Source organism: Agelaius phoeniceus, chromosome 6 (genome assembly GCF_051311805.1).
Source record: "Agelaius phoeniceus isolate bAgePho1 chromosome 6, bAgePho1.hap1, whole genome shotgun sequence".
NCBI classification, from domain to species: Eukaryota; Metazoa; Chordata; class Aves; order Passeriformes; family Icteridae; genus Agelaius; species Agelaius phoeniceus.
Window position 1 is genome coordinate 29,255,522 of NC_135270.1, and position 24,969 is coordinate 29,280,490.

The 24,969-nt window shown below is 38.4% G+C and overlaps 1 protein-coding gene across 4 annotated transcripts in view; it reads right to left on the reverse strand.

Moving 5' to 3' along the window:
• Positions 1-24,969, reverse strand: part of SIPA1L1 (signal induced proliferation associated 1 like 1) — a 201,207-nt gene that overhangs the window by 126,627 nt on the left and 49,611 nt on the right. For 3 of the 4 annotated variants that reach the window (XM_054635565.2, XM_054635566.2, XM_077180271.1), the window contains exon 3: positions 8,322-8,418. The gene's annotated coding sequence lies outside the window, so the exon portion shown is untranslated. Of the gene's footprint in view, positions 1-8,313; positions 8,419-24,969 lie in introns of all 4 variants that reach the window. The other variant, XM_077180272.1, reaches the window with a different exon arrangement.

A 24,969-nucleotide genomic window follows, 5' to 3' on the forward strand; every position in this document is an offset into this window, starting at 1 on the left:
TAAAAACATTAGAAGATCAGCCACAATCCTCTTTGCTCTGTAAATGAACAACTCCAGAAGTGTCCTCAGAGCACCAAGACCATTTAGTTTATTCTCTGAGGCCCCCTCTGGACTTAAGATATGTAACTGTACAACTATCCCAGAAAAAATTAAGAGTCATATTAGTTGGTGAACATGGAGTAACAGTTGAAATAGGTAACAAAAATGCAGTAGGCACACCTCTGGACACATTAGTAGAGGTATCATTGATCCAGAGTAAGTTTGGGAGAGTTTAAGCCCTAACCATGACTACAGGAGCCCAACCCTGGAATATTGTACATGCTGCAATGCCTTACAGCCCTGAAGCACCCACAGTTAGGTGGCTGTACCAAACAGATAATCAAATATGAAAATCAAACCCATTTAAATACTACCTGGCATTTCTCAATTCATTGTAGAATTCTTTATATTGAAGACTATGTAGATATTTGTATCCACCAAATTATACTCCAATACTCACAAAAAAAAACCCCAGCAACATAAAACTGCATGCATTGACAGCATTAGGAATTATTCTGAGAAGAACATTGGTTCTCCATCATATCACCATGTAAGACTTCTGCCATCAGTACCACATGCAGTTCTACTCTTCCCAATTAAAAAAAAAAAAACCTCTTGCAGAATTAGGAAGTATAAGAGAAAGGCAACAAAGAGCAAAGGATACTGGATTTCCTGATTCAGAAAGTCCTGAGATAGAAGACATTAAGTCTACAGCTACAAATCCTTGCTATCTTCCTCCATTTACATCTGCTGCTGTGCTCTGCCAGATGCAACACACTTGTGGAGAGGGAACTTTGATTTGACCGGAGTAAGCTAACTGGACTTCTGGATGAAGGACAACAGTTAAATTTCAGTGTATGAGAAAATGTATCCAACTTGTCCAAATATTTAACCAGCTTTTTGGAATACCCTTGTAATGTCTCTGAAGATGGTCAGGCGCCTCAACATTACCTTCTACATCCAAGCCATTTTAAAAAATGCAAAGCTAAAAACCCCAGATTAACCTTTAGTAATGAAAAAATGACAACTGCTTTGTAAAATAATCCAAGAAAGAGCACTTGGCTCACAACTTAACTCTACAACAAAAATATTAAGTAGCCATGCATTTACATGCTCTTCTCTCTCTCTCTCAAATTTTCAGTCTAACCAAATGTTAGACTGAAAACCTCTGCTTCCCTTTTATAGTCAAGAACAGATACAAGGAGCAAAGATCTCCAATGCACACATCTCTCCCTTTATACTCCCGGCACAGCTAAGCATGTAAACGTTTTGTAAAATGCTATAAGCTTCTGATTCTAAATTAATCCCAGCCAACAAAGTCCTCAGGCTTTAGCTGTAGTTCATCTTTCTTCCACACAACCTCCTCTCAAGAGCAACTTATCTCAGAGAAGAGAGGTTAAAGCAGTTTTCCCTTCTCAGAGGAGGGAACAGTGCTCTGGTTCTAAACTTCAGCCTTTCTCCTCAGCAAACTTCTGCAAAGAGCTCTAACCTAAGCACCAGAAGGGAGAAAAAGAGGAATAAAAAGTTAAAGATATGCTGAAGAAAATAAATGCTGAAAAGCAGTAGAGAAAAATAAAGGAAAAAAGAGCACAGTAAAAACAGAACAAGAAATAACACAAAGAAAAAGATTAAAATAAACAATGATTGTTCAGTGCTTCCTCATTATCTGAAAAATTATATCTGTACTACCACACAGACATACAAGCTTACTGCACTTCTGGTCTACAGGCTTTAGAAACATATTACCAAGAACAAAGCAACAAGAGGAAGTAAGAACAACTGTGGCTGCTTTCCTGAGGTATCACTATCACACAAAGAAATCAAAGTCTTTAAGAGCAATGCTACACCAATACTGACAAGGCTAACTTGAAAAAAATATCACAAGAAGCGGGGGAAAAAAATAAAAATATGTTGTCCTCTCCAGCATTTCTTGTGTCACAGCTACACAAGCAGAAGCATCCAAACACTTCACATGTGCACAACAAAGTAAACAGCTTGGTCCAACAACCAGATGAAGAAGCAGCTTTCCTGCCTTTCTTTTATGTGCAGATGGAATGAAGGAACTAAAGGTTGGCCAGGCCAGCATGCTCTAGGGGCAGCCTTGGACACCTGACACATCCCAACACTGAGCCTCACAAACTCTGGGACACTGTTGTGGCTAAAGGAGGGGACCACTCTCACATGATCTCTGAAGGTTTGCATGCACACACACACAGAAAATGCCAACAGCAATAAACCCAAAAAATCCACGATGCCATATCCCAATTTAATTCTATCCAAGCAATTCCTCAACTTTAAAAGTCTTTGCCACCCTAGATTTGCCAGTTTAGAGAAACATCTCCTCTTGAATGTTTTCTAATATACATATATAAATGCAAAAATGTAACTTGATGAGATTTAATGATGAACCTTGCTTCTTCTCCTTTCATTTTCTATTGCAGATGAGCAGGCATCAGAGACTACAGCTCAAACACATAAAGCCTCTGTAAATACGCTATGCATAAAGCCAAAGCTGATTTTTCAACTACTCTGATGAATCAGAAAATTGAAAGCTTCCTTTGTTAAAAAAAAATCTATAAGCTGTAAAAAACTCTGTGAAAAGATGTATTAGTGGTATTAAAGGTCAATGTAATAAATAGCACAGCTTTGAGGGACCAAAGAGCTGTGTATTAGTACCAAGCTTTTACACAAGGAATTGACAGAATGAACTAGTGACTGATGACAAATTCATCTACATACACAGGGCGAAAGACTAAAGAGATCAACATGCTATAAAATCTACACACAGCAAGATTAGGAAGCACTACTTCTTAATTGCATTACTATTACTGCTACAAAGACAACTGAGACTTCCCTCTTCCAAGGAGTCACATGGAAAAGACAAAGGGTAATGGGCACAAGTTGCTTCTGGGGAGATTCCAATTGGACATGAGGGAAAGTTTTCATACTGAGAACCATCAGCCATTGGAAAATCTCCCTAGAGAAGTAGTGTATTTCCCAACATCAGAAACTTTTAAGATTTGGAAGGACAGAGTGCTGGGTCATCGTTGACTATAGAATTGTGCTTCTGCCAAGAAAGATTGGCCCAGATAATCCTTGAGGTCCCTTCCAACCTGGTATTCTATGCTAAATCTATGCATTTCCATTATGATGTGTACAGACATGCATGCTATGTTTTATACATAAAAAACCATGACTAATGCCTGATGCTGATGGGATCTGTAAAGCTAGCATCACACTGTCTAGTAGGCACTGATCTTTATCTTTCATCAAATGGAGCAGAGTTAAGTTGTGGGTTTGCATTATGCATAAGCAGTGAATACAATTAGGCTGAAAAGCAAGCTGATCTTCTCTGATCTCAAGTGGAAAGTGTGAATTCTGATCTTCACAGGTGACAGCTCTGAGCATCACTCCAATTTACTAGTCAGCTTCCTTGAATCTGTGTTCCCAATAGAAAACTCAAAACACATAGCTGTGGCTAATCTTAAGCCACTACTATTTAAACAAAAGAACACCAATTAAGAGAGCAAAGCAGTTATTTTACTTTGTCTGGCACAGAGAAATTCGGTTTTACAGCTCAAGAAGGGTACTGAAAAACTGGAGGAAAAAAATTACAATGCATATAAGAAGGGAGCAATCAAGAGAAGGAAGGAATTTGATCAAGGAGAATTATGAAAGGACTACCACTGAATGGACACCTTTTTGCTTTTAGGTAGTGAAATCATTTAAGAATTGTTCACCTCTGAATTGCCAGAAACATTGTCTTTGAAACTTTCTACAGAAATAATGTATTTCAAGCTGATGCATCTGTTCAGAAGCATGAATTTAGGAAATCTCATGGTCAGTGCAGTTGTAGTAGTAGAAGTTCCATGTGTTCTTAAAACACTTTACAAATGAATAAAGTATTTGGCTCTCTACAGGTAAAAAAGCAGGGAAATAACACTAGTAGTCCAAATTTTGCTGCTCTATTGTCTCTTCTGTCAGGGGTTTGCCAGTTTTTGTTTGTTGCTCTTTGGTTGTGGGGGTTTGTTTTTTTGGAGAGGGACTATTTATTTTTGTTGTTTTCTTTTAGTTTGGGTTTTTCATTGTTGGGTTTTGGTGCTTTATTCAGTATGTGAACTTACTGGGGGGTTTCTTACACTTCCGCGTCTGTGGAACTCACAAATTTCACATCCGTTCAATGTCTCAGATTTATTTAATTGCTGATTCTTATTACTCACCTGAAACAATGAAAATATTGAACTGCAAAATTGTGCTGCTATTCAAGTTTAAGAAGCACAGTACAATGTACTTTAGCAATGTGCAAGCTGAACAATGCATAAAAATCAAAACACGACAATTGCTCATTCTTCCCCAGCCAGTCCCATAAAATGTTAAATATAGCAGAATCAGCTGCTTTCCTGTTTAATAAACAGAAAACATCTTGTTTATTAATCAGTATACATGTGTAATCATACAAAGTACTAAGTACATACTTACTAGTTCCAAGTCACACTACTACCACCTTAAGGGGAGAGCTAGGAAAAATTCACAGAATAATGTATGTATTTAATCTACCAACAGCTCTCCACATTTATATGAGCTACAGAACTCAGTTTTACAAAACCCTCAATTTGCAGGGCACAGGATTGCAGTGATTAAGCACCCAGACTTCTAGTGAGCCTCAAATACGCTATACTAAAATCCATGCTGTTAAATCCTTGCAATCATTTTAAATCCAGGCTAGGTAGATTAATGCTAACTTGGGTGTGCCTAACCATTCTGGAATCAGGAAGTTTGCAGACAGCATGCCTCATTCTTGGCCTGCCTATTCAACAGGTGCCTGTTGCAGAAAAGAGTATGGATCATTACAATCCATACTATTAAATAATCTTTTTGGACTAAGAAAAAACATGTCAAAGCATAAAACCCTCACCAGCTTAGAGATAGCCAAGAATTAATGAGATCCAGGTTTTCCTCTCTTCATTCACTCATATACACTTACCTTCTGAATATCCAACCCCTTCAGTCTCATACTCAATGAAATGAAGGTGAGACTTTTATTATGAACACCCATTCCCTACTAAAATGGACATATTTAACTATTGAGAATATTATCCTGTTTTCCTGAAGGATTTTATTGCAATTCTCCAATTCTCAAATACATTAACTAATCTGTCATCTATCTCATACCAACTTCTACTAATACACCACACTGTTTTTAAGCATAAAAGAACATAAAAGTAGGCTAAGCACTTTCCACTTCTTTTTCTGCATTCAAACATAATTCCTGTAGATATCATTGCAATACCACAGTACAAATACATTGCACAAGGCAATCACTAACTTGGGAACATACACGCATCCAATATATCCATTTTCTTTGACTCACAGGTGCATGTGTGCACAAGTACATGCATTCAAAATATATAAAAGTGCACTCATCAAGGAACACCCTTTTTTTATAAAGAGGCCAATACTGTAAGCACTAATTGCATGGGTTCTTCCTAAATTTCTTCAGACTCCTCAGGGAAGCAACTTGAACTACAAACCTACACAGTCCTAATAACAGAAATCCTTTGTATAATCACCAACTAAACCTTGGGGAAAACCCTGGGGAAAAAAAATTAAAACCTGCAAAATGTAAGGAAGGAACACAATTCTGTACAACTCTGCTCCTGGCTATTCAGAGAAACAGTACCCAAAGAGCTCCTGCCTTCCTTTGCAGGGAACACAGCACTATGTACTCTTAAACACAACCCTGAGAAAAAGCAAGAATCACCAAGGCAAAGCCTTTTCCACTTCAACCCCACCCAACAAAACTTTTTTACTAGTGAACAAATGAAGCCACAGGACTTCAACCTGCCAGCAGGAAAAGAATAGTACAGATAAAACCAACAATATATAACTTAATGTCAACATCAGCCACTTGCTGGCCATCTCTTCCTCTTCCCTCCCCACAGTCCTCTTCTTCATTTTAAGTTCAGTTCTGAGGTTAAGTTTTATGAAGAATTTGACAAGTTTTAGTTGGCCAGCATCTAAAGAACAATGTGGGGAATTAACAAAACTAAGTTGATGCTGCTGAATGTTTTGCACCTAAATATTCTTACAAATCAAATTAAGATTCTGTATTTGAAACAAACATATATCAGCCTTATTGGAGTGTGATACTATTCCTAAAAAAAGCTGCTTGTTAATATAGTTATGTTCAACTTCCAGCTGTAGAACCTGCTGGGAGTTGAACATAACCATATTAAGAAGCAGCTTTCAAGAATTTCAGTAAACAAGACTGGGTTTATAGGACCATGAGCCTATGCATTCATAAACAACCAGTAACCAAAACTGTTGCTGAGGAAATAAATTAGGTTTTAAGTATAACTTTGTATTACTAGATTTGCTATAGTATGGAATTTGAAATTTTTTTAAATTCCACTGAGAAAAATTTCCACTTTGAACAAAAAATTGCATGTGTATAATAAAAAGGAATTTACCAGCTTCGATGTTTCAGTGGTGTAACATGGTAACAGCACTGGCAAAATGAAGTTTAATTACCTCATCATTCTTTACAGAAAGTATGTGACAAGAACCCTAGACTGTGGAATCCAAACATAGTAGGGGGAAAAATACTCATTTACTCTCCATAAGTAAGTTAAACTACTAAGACTGCTCTTCATAACTCAAGACAGCTTTTTTCACTGTGCATGCCACAGTACAGTGTTCACTAGTATCATGATTCTAAATAGCCTCTTGGAACCACGAACTTCATTTAAAAAAAAAAAATTATTTTTTTTGTGTGTTGCAAAGGACATGGACACTATTTTCTCCTCTGTGGTAACTTTTAGACCTATATATCAAAAAAAAAAAAAACCAATAATGACTGTGTGTAAAAATCAACGCTAAAGATCATGTCAAATGAAAAGGTAAAATTCCTCAAGGGAAAAGACAAAATTAAAATAGCCTTTTCCAAGGGCCCTGATAGATCTGTGAACAAATACATTTGTTTCCAGTATAGAGGTCCTCTGAAACGTTTTATCACTACCAGAAGTCAAACGTCAGAAGCTCAATCTCTGCCAACAGGATGCAGCAGGCTATGCTGACAGTGTTTCAGAAGGAGAGTTTTAAACTGGTGCTTTTGATACAACAACATCCTTCAAGGCAACTGCAACAACTACAGGGCAGATTGTCTCACATAAGAAACCTATTTGTTTGTTTTGACATCCAACAGACTGATGAATCAATGTTACAAGGGAGAGTTTTTCCTTTGGCAGAACTGTTTTTTCCACTTTTACTTCCAGACTGGACTTCCTTTGCATATCCTATACCTATAGGTTTCACTAGGTGTTAATAAACATATGATTAAAACATGTTCAGTGGAGGGGGTTATGCTTTCACTTCCTCATTGCAAATCTGCTTCGACTAATCTTAATTGAGATCTCCAGTTGTGCTCTCCCTGCAGTCCATAGCAAATCCTGGTCACCTCCCTCCAGGCAGCACTACTGCTTGCACAACCTGTTGAGTTAATTCAGGAAGCTGATCCATCCGAAAACAAATCCAACCCCACCTATCTTTGCAAAACCAACACCACTGCTCCCCATCTCTTGTCCTTCCACACCCCAAACCCACACACTGCAATTTTCCAACCTTCTTCATACACCATCTTGAACCAGGTCATTACACACCTGTCAAGGACTTGCATCTGGCATAATGCAGATAGCAAGGCTGCATGGGCAAAAGTGCAGCATCTCACACTTGTTGCATCCATTTTACCTTTTAATTAATTAGATTACTCTGAGAAAGGACAGATCATGTACTAAAAGCAAGTCTTTTCCAAGGATCAGGCACATCCAGAAGAATCATCCTTTTCTTTCTTACAACGTGAGTTTAGTTTCACAAGTGGATTAAAAGAAACCACCTACAAGAACTGCTGTGTTTCAGAAAATGTGACAAAAGCAGGCATTCTGTCACAGTCTGAACACGGTCCAACCTGCTTTTGCAAACCCTTCTACACATTCCGGGGCAGGGGGTGGTGGGGGGGAGGGGGGGAATAGCCATCTAGTTCCCTTGCATGTCCCTGTAGAAAAACACTGATGAAAAACACAGAGAAAGCATTCAGCAACAGCCTGGGATAGAGTCTGGCACTCTGTGGCAGTCAGACTACCCGGGGTAAAGCATCCTGCTGGAGACCACCCCTTGCACACTGCATGAAACATTACACACTATCAGCAGTCAAACACAACAGTTTGTGACAACTAGCAGCACTCCAAAAGGTCAGAAGGTACAGAAACCAGAACATACCCTCTTACCTATCCAAATTCCTGAGAAAGCAGACATATGCAGCTTCAGCAAAAACTCCCAGTGGACGTCACAATCTACTTCTGATGAATCATACCACAGTGAAACCTAGAAGCAAAAAGATCATGGGCATGAACAAAATTTGAATGGGAAGCAATCAAATGAAATACTTCTCAAAAGGTAAAGGGTATTCTGAAAATTGTGCTTGTGAGAAGCCAGAAGCAACAATGAAGGCTTATAAAACTGTGAATCTATAGATGTTTTTGCACATAGCTTACATATCTGAGAAAGCCTGTATGATAATTTTCTCACTACAACAATCCCAACCCTTCTTTTATCACCCCTTCTCTGAATCGTTATTTTCTTCCAGAACGCATTCTGCCAGGCATTTAGAGATTAAACACACATTTGGCAACGCCTGAAAGAAAGGGGACATTTAGCAGTGCTGTGGCCCACTTTTTTTCTCTCACTGCTCAACATAAAGTCTGTAACACATGCCAAAAACAAGGGAGAGCAGGAGTTTTTATCTAAGTCACCAGCTGCAGTACCCTAAAATTCTCCCCAAGTGTAGAAGGAAATGTAAAGGTTTCAGAGCTGGTCCTTGCTATTTACCAGGTCCGGTAAATTATAATCCATATTTTTTCAGAATTACTCTTAACATCTGACCTCTGCCTATTGCTACAGAAGGCTTGCATCTCTAGATGATATGAGTCCTCTAAAATTAGACCGGGCAAACAGATGTAACCATGGAGATTTATGCTGCAGTCCCGAGAACTCCGCAGAGGCACAAGCTGGAGGCAGAGCACATACTGCCAATGAATTTTTGTCTACTCTACTCCCACCAAGCTCACGTGTTAGAGGAGATGTACAGTGAATCATACCAAAGAGAGATTAAGATCCAGCTCTAACTAAGGAGTCTAAAGAAAAAGACCTAGATTCTTTTCCAGCCTGGTTTTCCCCAATCCAGTTCACTGCACAGCTACGTGAGCACCTGAGCTAACATTAGGCAGAAAAGGTATCAGACAGGAGAAGCCAAGAAAGATGGCTCCTTTCAGCTGCAATGGCAGCATGAGCTGCACATAAAACCAAAATACAAGGGCTATGCGTAATAATTGTTGCTGAAATTTGATAGGTTGATAAGCAAATTTTAAGCTACCCATTGCTACTCTCCCAAAAGTATTTCTTTACAAAGTTGAAGAAACTCAGATAAACTCAGAATACCTACCTGGTGGCAAGAACACTAGCATCAACAAAAATTCTTTAAGAAATGCCAAATAATGTTATCAATAGAACTCAGGAAAATAATTATTGCTGTCTTTTTTGAGCAATTAAAAATACAGCTGAAGGGTTTCTTTTGCAAGTTTAGGCTTATTTAGAAAATACTGTGTGAAATTAAGACCTTGGTGAAATGAGAGGCATCAGCAAAAGAGCTGCAGTACACAAAAAATAATAATGCAGTGCAGCAAAAGCAGTTTATAAAAGGCAGAGAGAACTAAAATCATGTTTAAAATAAGGCAACACTCCCAGAAGAGCTTCATTTTAACTTTCATATTGTCAACAAACTGAGTTTGCCTTTTTTATTAGAATCACATTCTAATTCTAGGATAGAAAAGCTCAATTATGACTTAGTCTAATAAAGCAAGTGTAAGATTTAAAGTCTATTTGTTTGTCATTGTAACTGACATTTTGGCAAATCATTCAGGTAGAATGTGAAACAATTTCACAGGTAGTGAATGGCCTTCTGGTCAAGAGAACCATTTCCCTTTTTCTAAGGTGAAATTCTTTACAAATTCAAGCATTATTAAGACACATCCCAATTCTGACCCAGAACTCTCCATTTCCTTTGGTATTAAATTATAGACCTGCTGTGTAAAGATGATTTTTTTTTTTTTCATAGAAGATTGCCTGTGAAGCTCAATTGTGATTGGGAAGACCGCCTACACAGCAGAGAGAGTGAGAAAACACACACTTGTAGAGCTGAAAAAACATCACTGTAGGCGTATGTAAGGAGGGAGAGAAGAAAGAACTTGGCTCTACTGAAAAAGGCTATTTTCTGACATCATTCTTGAACAAACCAAAACGTGTTAATTGAAGACAATTCAAGGGTTGTTTGCTATGTTCCAGCTATCAATATGCAGTACTACAAGCAAGAGGAGGAATCCTTGCACATTCATCCCTCTGATCTCAGAATCTGCCACCAACCCAAGGAATGCTTCACTTCCCCCACTTCTCTGCCACAACCTGCAAAAGCTGTTCTCATAAAACAGCAAGTCACCTGCAGAAACAGCAGCTCAAAGCTTTAAAAGTCTTACATAATTAATAACATTAGAAGTATTGAAATTGTAGACAAAGCTTGTTCAAAAACATAAGGAGAGAGAATGCTGTCTAAAAACACTAAGAGTAACTAGCATTTAATCTCAGCAGAATCTAACAGTATTTGAAACTGCTGAAAAAAATAACCACAACAAGTTCAGATATCTTTCTCATACAGACTTATAAAAAAACTTTTCCTCCCTACCCTACATACCCTTCAGTCCCTTCATCTCCTAAGAGATGTAAGCAGGCCTTTCAGGATGTCCTATTAATGAACTTTGATTTTCAAAAGGAAGAAGGAACAAGCATCAGTGGAAAATATCCTTCTCAGTTTACCTTTGGAAGGCACCACCTATGAGTATTATAATTCCTAAATAAAGAAGCCTCTATGAAGTGTTCTCATGCCATCATAAACATATGAAAATATTTTTATTAGCTCTTTCTCTTCAGAATAAAAACAAAAGGCTTTTGACATATAGGCTTTGGCTGATTATTACCACAATTACTACCAGGGGAATAAAGACAGCCAGGACGAGTTTCACCAGTGAACTTCAATAAACATGAGGTGATTCATTGCAGGGAAAAGATGCTGCGATGCTGCTTCTCCCATCGCATTGGACATCAGCCTACAACCTATTTTGCAACCAGTCACAAGGAGACAGAACTTCAACACCTAATTCCCCTGAGTGTTTGGGCTGGTGACTTCAAAGCCCAGTGCCTAGCAGATGTCTGAATTCCTGCAGCCACAGAACACTGCCACAGCAGAGAACAGCCCATAGAGCAGTACAGCAGTACTCCTGAGAAGCCATCCGCAACCAAAGCTTTCACAGGGTTCTAAGCTTCATCTCCAACCAAATATGCTGTCACTGAAGATGCTGAATTACACAAACCGATAAATAACATTACTACAACGTAAACTCAACTCTTCTACAACTTTTCAACTATATGATTGTTAAGGGCTAATGCCTATTACACATACACCTCAGAAACACAGGCAGGACAGGATTTTGAAAAGCATCAAGCCTGACCTGACCTAAACTATATGGCAAGCAAAAGCTGTACACTCATCAGAGTCACAACTAACTTGTTAAAATTACTTATAAAATGCTCCAGAGACTCAGGGAAGCACAAATTCTTCTGGGTCAGAAAGACAGATAGGGATGAAGTATCAATGGGAGCTATAAAACTCACCAGGAGGAGAACCTCCTGAAAAAGGAGAATCTGAACCAATGAATATGAAATGGCAAAAAACAGAAACAAGAAAAAAAAATAGGGTGATGTAGAAACAAGCACAAAAAATAATGGTCTATAAAAAGTTCTAAGAATTGAAATCCCTCATTCTAGAAAAGGTGGAGTTGTTTATTAAATAAGATGTGTAGATTACTACTAATCTATGAAATCATAGCCATCTTGACTTTCACCTTGGTGAACAGTGAAGTATTATTTGTGACATTAATAAAACCTCTCTCAATACTAATCAACATGTAATTCCAATAAACCAAAAATACATTAAAATATTACACAACAAATGAATCACACCCAGAATTTAAGAAAGTGTATCCCTTCATGCTTGGCTTGTCAAATTAAAGAACACTTGCTTTAAGAGTCATGGCCAGAATAATCAGATCTCTTGTATTCTCCATAAATTTCACTTTTAGGTAAAAAATGAAATTTTATTTCTTCTTAGTGAGAACATAGCAGCTCAAGGTAGTTTGGAAGGCTGTCTTTTACCTTCAAGCTTTAAGACCTCCAGTCAGACTAAAGTTAGTAGGATAGAAAAAAAAGCTAGAAAACCACAGAGGGCTGTCAGAGGACACTCTGCTGCTGCTGACATCAAAATTCAGAGAAAACATTTACTTTTTGCTTTTCAGACACGAAGACATTCAGAAGTTTCTCAGTGATACGCTATTGACAAGAAAGTAGGCTGAACTAGTGAAACCTTAACTTGCTCACACTCTTTCCTAAAATGGCTCAGGTTGGGGGAGCGTCTGGGTTTTCCCATTTTATGTATTTTTTTTCTCTCAAGGGTAGACTAGAAGTCTGATGCAGATTTACAGCCTGATAAAAAGTTAAATACCTTTGACACCATAATTATACAGTATCAATCAAAATTAGTACCATTGCATTTAATTCATTAACTACTCTGCTGCCATGTCAACAACAGTCAATTACTGGAATTCTTAACATTTTTTCTCAAAAGCAGTAGTGAAAATTTCATTTAAATTAATTTAACAGGAAAAAGCTCCTAATGTTCATAACATCGTTCTCCTGAATTAAGTAGTAACTTTTCCTGATTATTCACAACCACCATGGCTTACAGACTTCTGTGCTGAGGGCAGTTTTTCTAGCCTTTAATTTTTCTACAGTGTGACTGTAATAGCATACAAGTGGCTTAATGTTTACCTTTACTAACTGTACAGTCTACAAGTAAAATACCAACACAAAGAGGATGCTGCCAAATTGAAAGAGCTCCTTGTCTATGAACTAATGCTTACATCCACACTTGGACTAACTGAAGTGAAATGTTGAGTTTACAGAGCACAACCATGAAAATGTGAACTTTGGAGTTAGTCCTGACAACAGTAAGCACTTGAATGCAAGGAATGCAAATAGACAGTTCATAATGAAGAAAACCATTAAAAAATACACAGAGTTCACTTTTCCCCCTTACATTAGGTAATGACCCATCCTTCATACTAATATTACCTCTTCAAAAGTTAGGTTTTCTCTTCATAGAAGTAATTCTTTTACTTTTCAGTCTAGCAGTCACAGCTAAGCTACAAAAGAAGGACAGGATTTTACAGCGTAGAATGAGTTACTGCTGCCAAAGACAGAACTAATAATCTGTCTACAGCAGAAAATACTGGAGAAACATTTAGAAAGGGCAAATTCAGCACAGAATTTGCACATCCACAGTTTGAAAACTCACTACTTTTCTATTCTGCTTTCCCATCCCTTCCCCCAGATAATTTTAATCCATCTATCTGCTGTTAAAAGAAAGACTGAGCTGGTGTCTCAACTGACTTTGCCATTTTAAAGCTGTTTGTCAATAAAAACAGAGGAAGCATCATAGAAAACATGCTGCTGTTAGGATGCTTTTACAGGCTGTAAGTGTTCAAAGTGCCTAGCAGATAAGGTAAATATCATTAAATAAAATGTAAAGAAGGGGAAATCAAGACAAGAGAAGGACAATGAGTTGCCAGGGTCATCCAGCAGTGTGTACATCAAAAATATTGGTACATCATCCAGCAGTGTGTACATCAAAAATATTGGTCTTCCATCTTCTACCACCCATGGCAAAGGCAAATGACCTCCCTTTATATGAAGGCTTTTCAGCAACATTTTGGTAATACACAAAATTTAAGCAAAAACATTAGCTTTACAAATTAGGTATCCAAAACAAGAAAGCAAAGAGCTACCTAACGGTGAACAGAGTAAAAGCCAAAGTACCATCACTGAATATGTGTCACCAAACAGCACGTGAAATCACATTTGCCCCATCTTTCACAACATACTGGAAGATTGCAGAAGCTCCATTACACTTGACCCTTTACCACCAAAAAGGCATTTAAGCTAGTAGTATCCAAATGTAGATTCTGGTTACGTGCATTTGTGCTGTAAGCTTCACTTGTGTAAGTCTCCAGCCCCCTTCACAGCACATCAGCAACATCCACCTGCTACAGAAGGAAGCTTCCCAGTCAAAAGTTGTATAGATGTTTACTGCCTCTAAAAATTCACTAAAAGAGGTATTTACTACATAGTATAGTTTCAAAATATCCAAGACAATATGAAAAATTACACTGTTAAGGAGAATTTATTGTCTTCAAAAGCTGTGAAACTGTATCAAACTGAAAATCCTAGTAATCTCTAAGTTTCACACTCCATAAATCATATCTTCTATCCCTAACTGAAAATTCAACTATAATAACAAGACACAATTTTTTAGCTAGGAAGCTTTTTGCATATGTAACCAAACTTCTGCTCTGCTATGTTACAAGCCTCCATTCATGGGGGGAAAAAAGTCCATCTACAGGGCCTTTGAGATAAAGCAGAATTCATTATTTCCATCGTACAGAAAGTCAAAAGTAAGATATTCCAGATATTCTCTCCTGCATTTCACAGAAACTGATCATCTGTCATTTTATAAGACAAGCACCTTAAATCTCCATTCCCATTTGATTCACTTGGCAGACTCAGTCATTTCCATTAGAGTTGAGGTTTCTCTGCCCATTCAAGGACCTTCATGCTTTTTGCCAGATTAAGATAATATTTTAAAGGATTCTTTGTTTCCTCAGCAAACTTGCAAACTGTTTTGTACTCTTCTCAGTAGACGGCTCATTTATTCACTTTTCAAGATATAAAATATTTCATAGTTGTCCTCTTGGTCACATAATGCTTCAGGAAACAAGAAAAAGTATTCTTCTGTCTGCTTAGATAGTATGAATATTATTACAGCTTGCATTAAAAAAGTTGTGTAAAGAATTTAGTGAAAACAGGCAGTCTAGCAATTTGACCACATGTCTAGAGCTCTGCATAATTCAAACAAGCAATTTTACTTGTCTGCTTTGCAATTTTCCTATTAATGAAAATAATATTTACCTCACAGGGGGTCAGAACGATTAATTTCCATGAAGAGCTTGAATCTGAACCAGAGGATAATTTGATAGATCTCCAAGGAGAAAGGGTAAAGGAAAAACAAATTAGATTTTTATACTCAGTTTCAAATGAGAAAATATTTGAATTGCAGCAGAACCAGCTACTGAATATTAGTAAAATTGCACATAAAAAAAAGAAAAAACTCAGTGCTAATATAATTGTTCTAAAACTACATGCCCAACCATGAACAGCAGCAGCCTCTTCAATGCCAGATTTTTATCTGAACAGACAAGTTTTGGAATCTGTCTTGATTCTTGTCCATTTCAGAGTTGCTGCCATTTCATTAATAAAAGGAGATGTTACATTCTAAGAACTTGGTGCTCATTTATCCCTGGGAAGAAAGAGAATTGCAGAACACTCTGAACATAATATTTTTAATAAACCCAAACCAAAAGCGAAATACAAAAAATACCTTGTGAATCCAGAGACTATTATTACAGCTAACTATTATGGATCCATCAAAGTTCATTCCCAGCTTCAAATGCTCAACCCAAGGCCAGAAAAGTTACCCAATTGGTGTCAGTGGACACTGATCCCAACACTAGATCCATAACCTTTAAAAGTACCATGGTCTGAAGCCAAATGAATAATTACAAGACACAACACTGAACTCAAGTTAGAAGATGAAGATATAAGGAAGACAGGGGTCTTCTGCTATGTTTTTGGACTGGGAGTAAAATAGCACATTTGTTTATCTGCAAATGCTGCGGCCAAAACACTTTGTAACTAAAATCCTTGGAGAGAAACATTCACTGCTGAACAATTCATTATTTTATCATAAGAGGAATACTAGACATCCTTGTTTCTAATGAAACTACAATTCTAGGAAACAAACTCAGAAAATTATTCATATGAGAAATTAGATTAGGAAGAAACAGAATAGTAAGGCTATAGATTCTTAATGAAGTACATTAAACAACCTGAGATTCTACACTTCAGTAATTGTTCATTCATGCTGGGGAAAAACAACCCAGAAGTACAAGAGCAGAAGAGTGACTGATACAATGACAACACAGGTTTGATTTAATAAAATGACAATGTAAGTTTTTTTGGGTTTGTTTTTTTTTTTAATTTAGATGTTGAAAACAGTTTATTTTTACTTTACAAAAAGATACTCTTTAAGAAAAGGTTCTCCATTGTTACAAACTGCAGACCTTCAGCACCAGGCCAGTGTATTTGACCAAAAAATTACACAAGTTGCAGAAGCTACTGTTGGATGTCCACCTAAAACTAAAAAGGGTGTGTGGAGAACACAACGCTGGCAATAAGGGAGTCTGTGTTTTTTTCCAAGCCACAGAACCACACAGGAGGAGGTGCAAACACCTCCACCAGCAGCTGCACTCCTCCAGAAGACTGTCATGTTGTTTTCAGCAGCTCAGCCACAGAAGAACGCAACTCACCCAGCCAGAAGCACCAACTACCCACATCCAGTTCTTTATCCAGTACACTCTGTATATCAGAGATTCCCATTGAAGAGAAAACTCTAATCTTATACCAAGCTAAAAATTTCAAATGTAAAAGGAGAATTAGTAAGAGAAGCGTAAAACCCATATATACTGCAAATGAACATTTCTTTTTCAGTAATTTCACAATCCAAATAGTATCTTCTGTTTTAGTCCATTTGAGTCATAATCCACCACAGTCAAGAATTCACACAACATATCAATTCTTCATCTGCTTCCCTATATCCTTTTGTGCAGAACATAAACACTCTTCTAAATAAATGCTTTGAAAATGGTGTCAGAATGGTTCATCCAAACAAGCACGCCAGCTAAGGTTTATATTCCACCAGCTGAATGTGAAAATAAATAGTGGCTATAAATCTTGAGGGAAAATATTAACACATTTTCCCTTAGTTTTTCATAGAATTATTTGTCCATTCATATCCAACAACTGAAAAGTTGCGCAACTCAGTCAGAGAGTTAGATATCAATGCTATTAGTTAGAAGTTATGGACTCGCCATGACATTCTTCCAAATACGTAGATACAGGAATGTCCCCAGCAAAAAATGTTATTCTCTTACACTAAATAAGAAATCTGAAGTCAAGTAATCATTCTGAAATACTGTCCACATCGTTCTTATCTACAAAAAGCTTTACTGCATGCCTGAAGTAAAATCCAACAATCTTTAATTTTTTTTCCATTGCAAGAGAACACACAAAGCTTCAAACAGTTTTACAAATAGGGAAAATGTAGAAAAAGACCATCTCAGATGCACTGTGGCCATTTAAATTCCCTAACAGCATTTTTTTCCTATACATTTGGAGGCCCACTATGAAAACCCATATGATGCCACTGACAGTGTCTACAACAAGCCTATACCAGGTCTTAAATTATTTTTATCCAGTCTTAACAATATGACAGCATCATTACTACAATTGCACAATGATTGGCTTCTGGTGGGCTTAAGAAAAGCACGGGAAAGAAAACATTAGTAATGCATTACATGGAATTGAAACAATTTAGAGCAAGAACTTGGGGCACAAGCACAGTTTTAACAAATCCTACTTAAATAAAAAAACCCCAGACATACCATAAGTGTCAGCCAATTTCAGAAACATCCTATTAAGGCCATACAGGTCCAGTCAAACACATTATAAAGCACGTACTTGCTGCTGACTGGGGAGGGGCAGAGGTCTCTTGCCCCATCTCTGCGAGTGTTGGCTTTTAGCAAGATTGCTCCCTCAACTCAGCCCACCCTGCAGCTGCACACATCTGTAAGCACAGGAGGTAGAAAGGAGCAGCCAGGCTGCAGGAGGACAAAAGCACCATGTGCCCTTCCAGGGGCTATCTGGGCTTGTGCCATGCTGGTGTAGCTGCCCCTGACACCTGGAATTTCCCAGGCAAAAAGTTCTCTGTTTTGCTAGGAAAACACAGATCCCATCCCACCCCATACTGCTCAAACAGCAATCACCAAGAGAGGGCTGAGCTCCAAGACAAACCAATGAAAAATCTCATCCTATTGGCTTTACTAGTTATTTCAGACTACTGTTCATCGCTTTGAGGGAAAAAACACCTGAACTTCACCTGAAACACCAATTTTGTCAGGTACAAGCATACTTGAAATCTTTTCATACTCTCCAACATTAGGCTTCGATGCACTTTTGACTCATTCCAAGTGATTCAGCACAAACATTTGAAAACAATACAGCAGATTACTGATGTAAAGGGAATTGAACATGTGCTTCTGCAGCTCTAATGTCTCTTAGGTTGGAGACAAATCAAGCCCAGACTGGAGCACCCTTTTAATGGACCTTTTTCCATTAATATGTATTGCAGATTCATAGAGTATCCTGAGTTGGAAAGGACATACAAGGATTGCTAGCCCTGCACAGGACACCCCAAGACTCACACTATGTGCCTATAAGCATTGTTCAAATGCTTCTTGAACTCTGTCAGGATGGGGCTTTGACCACTTCCCTATTCCAGTTCAACCTGTTCCAGTGCTCAACCACCCTTTCGGTGAAGAACCGTCTCCTAATATTCATCTTCAATCTCTCCTAACATAGCTTCATGCCATTCCCTTGGATCCTGCTACTGGGCATCTGAGAGAAGAGCTCAGTACCTCTCCTGAGAAGTCATAGACTGCAATGAGGTCTCTCCTCAGTCTTCTCCAGGCCTAACAAGCCAACTGACTCCAGCTGGTACTTATATGGCTTTCCTTGTAGACTCTTCATTTTGTAGCCCTCCACTCCCTTATAGCTTTGTATCTTTTTTATATTGTGGTGCCCAAAACAGCACGCACCACTACAAGTGAGGCCACCCCAGGGCAGACAGAGCAGGACAATCCCCTCCCTTGCCCTGCTTTGCCTGATTACTCCAGGACACAGTTGGCCCTCCTGGCTGCCAGCGTACTGCTGACCCATACCCAAATTGCCAACGACCAGGACCCCCAGGTCCCTTTCCACAATGCTGCTCTCCAGCCTCTCATTACCCGGTCTGCCTGTACACCCAGGGTTGCCCCATCCTGGATGCAGAATCCAGCACTTGTCTTTGGTAAAACTTCATCCAATTGGTGATTTCACAGCCCAGTGATTTGCCCTGGTCTCTCTGCCTTCAAGGAATCGACAGCATCATCAGCCAGCTTACTGACTGGCTTCAAGTATCCCTTTGAGTCCTAGATCCAAGTCATTTTTTAAGATGTTGAAGAGAGCCAGGCCTAAAATGGAGCCCTGCAGAATCCTACTAGTGACCAACCACCAATTTGGTGTAATCCCATTTCCTATAACCCTTCTCTTTTTATAGACACCCACCAAACTGGCCAGCTTCAACTCCAGTTGAGCTTTGGCCACATGAATTTTCTCCCCACAGTGGTAATCCACTTTGTATTCTTCCCATGACAGCAGACACTGCTTCCAGTGGACATACACTTTCTCTTTTTGCCTGAGCTCTAACAGAAGATCCCTGCTTAGCCAAGCCAGCCTTCTGTGTTGTCTGATCAATTTCTAGCATTAAAAAAAAAAACTGAACTAATTTTTAAGATCAGAAATTATAATCTAGCAATTACATAGAAGAACTATTTCCAGCTCAGTTTCAAATACTTAGAGAACACAGCATTACTGACATGTTAAACCAAAAGATGTTTGGGCTGTAAAATAAGGAGATCCACCATCCCATATCTCACTTCAGTGTCTGGGTACAGAATAATTAGCAGTTCCAGTCTGGACTCAGTAAACAGAAATGCTATACTTGAGAAGGAAATGTCTGCAAAACTAAAGATATGTATTTTTATTCTGTTTCAGAGGTTTGGTTAGGATGATGGCCTCAAAGGACTTCACCATCACCAGGGTCTCAAGCGCCACAGCACATAAAGTCAATGTGCTAAGGAAACACAACTCCACTGCACGGGGGGGACACCACACAACAAACCCATATGCAGCACAGGATTACAAGATGCACACATTGTTAACACATTTTTTAAGAATTTTACAAACATTCTCCGCAGACAGATTGGTTGCACACTGAACATCCAAAATAGCTGGTAAGATACCCGAGAACAGCTGTCAGTAATAACACAAAGCTTACTCTAGAGGACAAGAGACTTCTATCATGCTGCTCACTCACTTCTTTCCTTACAGAGCAATAGAGTCTCAATTTACAGTCTTAGGTTGCTTTCAACACCAACATATCTTGATCATAAGTATTCCTCACACTTCTCTAGCTTTTTGGATTGTTTGGGTTTCAACAAAGCCCAAGTAAGGGCCTTTCCTCCTATCTAGACTTTCCTATCACCAACCTCAAAACAAAACCCACCTGTTACCTGAGGGCACTTCTCCAGATAGGAATGTTTGCTTTCAGCCAAAAGAATGTTCCTTGTAATCCCTGCACCAGGCAGCAGACTGCACACAGTTTGGCAGAGGAGGAGACAGGAATATCAACACTGTACAAGGCTCCAAAGGAAAACTAACTTCAGCAAAGCGTGCCACCAGCATAGTGAATGATCACAGACTGACTCTCCTCACTCAAGCACCTCACATTTTGCATTAAACAAGTTACAAAAATAAATCCCAATATGTTGCAAATCAAATCTTAACTAACTGTTCATTAAAAGAGGAAAACTATTAGAGCACATATAAAAGGATCATTTCAGGGGGAAAAAAAAGCTGTAATCTATGGACATCAGATGTAAATAATGTCAATGTGACTAAAAGAAAATATGCCTTTATTTTTAAGGTAACCTACAACAAAAAAAAAACCCTTCAGATTCATGATTTCACCACTCAACAGAAGCCCTGAAACCCTTCCTCCCTGTAGTAAGCAGAGAGAAGAAAGCCCAGAGAAAACTGTGAGGGTCCTGGGAGGACCCTACCCTCTAAGCAAAACCAAGGCAAACTATTCCAAGTCAGCTCACACCAAGAAAAAACACACACTGTAATGGAAGACTAGTTTGGCTGTATGGTAATTAACACAAAATAACTCTGGCTATTGAGAAAATATACTATAGATACTCTCCTCTTGGAAATTGTCTACCAAAATGTGTGTGCACTGTGTTTATTTTTAATTTTCCATCAAGCCAAATTCTGGTTGACATTCACTAATTTGCTAAAAAGTGTGCATAGATCTGGAAGGAAAGACAGAAAAATGAGAGAACAGCAAGATGCCAGACCATTACTTAATGAAATTATTGGCTAAAGCTTACTCACTTTGTACTGAATTTTTGTGGACTTCAAGCAGTTTATAAATACATCCTTCTATGTGAGAAATACAGCCTAAGGATTTCCAACAATTTACCTTTAACTACAGTTGTTAATATTTTTTTAAGCATACTTATATTGAAAGCACAAATACCACACTGGAAGACTCAGAAAGGAAATTTTTTTTGCAGCTGTATTTTTGTTAGGCTTATTTCACAAACCATTTGTTTCTCAGTAAAATGCATACATAATGGGATATCTGCCCTTAAACAAGCTCAAGTAAAAGGTTTTACCTTCCTCCTCTTTCCTTTCAAGCCTTAATTGGCAGATGATCAAGAGGATGTTTATAGTAATAGAGGATGTTTATTAACCAGCTTTCATAGGTTAGAGAAGCTGGTGCCTTAATAAAAACATTTGACAATGCCTTTTAGCTACCAAAGTACTCAGAATGAAATACATTCAAATAATTCTATTTTAAAAATACTTCAGAAATACTGATCCTGAACTCACACGTGCAAAGCTGCTTTCTTATACTATAGCTCTGTGGGTCTAAATCCTCAAAATACAACCTTCTTTCAATCTCTGTCATATTTAAACATTCCTTTAATTCACAGCAAGTTCCAACAACTCTTAGGGAGTAAACAGTTTCCAGCAACTCACAGGTTTGAGAAGGATACAGTTAATTCCTGGTTGTCCTCAGACTACAATTTTGATGAAACATCCTCTTCTTTTCACCAAACTTTCACTATGTCTTTCACTTATTAACCAGGTCACAAGTCAAATTTGCACAAAATTTACCCAGCTAACCACAGAAACAAAAAAGCTATGTTAGCCCACTGGATTTGCATGGATTACAGAAGACATTGCTCAACCTTACAAGCTAGGACTAATCCACACTCAGTATGCAACTTCCTTACTGGAGTCTTCAAACATTTCTCCTTATTACCTTTTTGTGAAACAAAAATGTCCCCACTTCAGAGACATAAATGAGGTAGGCAAACTGAAGGGCAGAGGTACTCACTGGGCATCCGTGGTGCCCTCAGGGCCTCCCCAAGGCAGCCAACCCACAGCAAAGTACCACACTCCTCCTGGAAGAAGCAGGAGCTGCAGAGGGCAGGAGTCTTGGCTTTTTCCACTCTCTCAGCCCTTTCGTGCTCTGTCATCAACTGGCAGCTGATGACCTGGTGAACCAGATCAGGAGAGCCAGCTCAACTGGAACCCAACACATCTTCTCTGGCAGGTTAGCTCTGACACAAAGAGCAATTCCCACTCAAGGCTGCTGAATGCCTCTCAGAATTCCAAGACTAACTTGGGAAGCTGCAGGGGACTACAAGACCTCCGTTTTCTGAGTAAATTCAGACTATTAAAATCAGCCAGGGAGCTACAATATTAAATATCTACATTTCTGTATGTCTTTTTCCAAAGCATCTCATCCTCTTGAGCATCTTTACTGTCTTATGCCCAGTGCCACCAAAACCACCAAAGTGAATCTGGTTTTCAAACACACCATCACACCACCAGGGCCTAATTGAGCACATCCAACCAAATAAATAAAAATGCACCTCACACAGAACAAGAGGACTGTGATCCACATCACTCAGTAAATACAGACACTGCTAGTTCAGAATTCAGGAAGGGAGTAGTAGGACTGGTTATAAGGGTAAATGAGCACTTCTCAGATTTGAGACAGTGCACTTGATTCCCTCCATCCCCCATACCTCTTCTTTTAGTTAGTAGATCCAGAAACTGTAATACATGAACTATGACTTAGTATGCACAAACCTGACCATTCACAAAATGACTCACAAAACTGTCTACTGAAGACTTTTGCCTTTAAAAGACATTTAACTGCATTTTAGCTCCTAAAACTACTCAAATACTAACAAAATATTTTTGTACATTTTTATAATAACTATACTAATATATATCTAAAAGGAAGCCTCTAAATAACTCCTAAGCTTAGTATTACTTCTAAAATAAAAATAACATCTATAGAAAACTACCAAATAATGATACAGGAGACATGTTTAGCAACTCTCAAAAACTGGACTATAAGTATAGTTGTCACACATATACATCACACTAATTGCAAATACCTAACACATTTTGCTCTAGGGAACAAATTCATGTTTTCAAAACTTGGGAAATCAAAAGCTTATTAAGGATTTTTAATTGTCTGTGACCTAGACAAGATAACTGGTATACTGCTCACTGGGTATCATTCTTTCTGATTGAAATACCAGTAATTTCCCTGTAGACCAAAGCAGATCTTATCAAATGACTACTATGCCCTGAAGAGGTCATAAATTAGTAACAGTATGCAGTGACTTGATACTGTATAGGGGGAGAAGGAAGGTGGAAAAAGAATACACATTATATCAATGAATTGCAACTCACTCCTGAACACTATGCCGTCACCAGTTCCACCATCTGGTGAAAGGACAGGTGAAGCAGGCAAATGACTTGCAGGCTCCTCCAGGAAGACACACAGCCCTTCAAAGAAAGTTTCCATGCAAGTCACATCACGGCAACCCCCCAGCACATAGAAGACATGATTAGTTCTGAAGTTGGTGACAGCAAGTTACAGCTTTTAAGGACTAACTTGGTTTTACAAAGGGAACCAAATAGCTGTACATTTTAAGCCTTGTAAAATAAAGAATTGAGAGCACAGCTAAAACAGCTATACAGATACAGAAGACCACCTTGGCAGCACAGGTACTATATCAGAGATACAGAAATCTGAAATAAATTCCATGGATCAAAAGACATACTCCTGCATTATGTTACTCCAATGTTTGGTGTTCACAGCATCTTATTCCAGCATAACTGGCCAGGACAGAGGACTGGATTCCAGGAAACAGGCAGGGATTGTACATCATTCAGATAGAGTGGAGACTTTGGGGCACACTAATACAAGAATGACTTGAAAAAAGAGAACTACTTCAAGAAACTCTAAGAAACAGGGCATTAAAAGATGTACAAAATGTCACCACTGGATAGAAGTAACAAATCCAGAGTAATCAAGAAAAAAAAATAGGTTTCTTTTAGGTGCAAAGGCTATAAGCACATACAAGACAAACTGATCCCCAAATTCTTGTGGTGTTCCTATTTCATTCCTTCTGCTTCTAACCTTTTCCCAAATGTTTCATATTTCATGTTTCTCAGCTGTCTCAGTTCTTGCTGGAGGTGAAGCATTCAGTACAACTTCCAGGAAGAATGTTATCTAACTTCACTGTTCTGGAGCAGTGATGTTTACATTTGTAAACCTACATAAAAAAATATTTATACACAAGATGCTGACAACTCAGTCCAGAAATAGTGGATTATTTCCACTTCAGGTTCTGTAGACATTTCATTCACAGCTCTCATTTGTGCCCATGGCCATTCCACACAGCCATTGCTGCACAAATCCATTTACACCAAACTACAGGCTGGTCCACTACGAGGTCACCACTGAAAAAGCCAGGTTTCTTCCTACATTATTTTATTTCTGAGATGTAAAGAAATTATTTATAAATAAAAGGGATTTTCTCCAATTCCCCTCCCCTCCGTTTT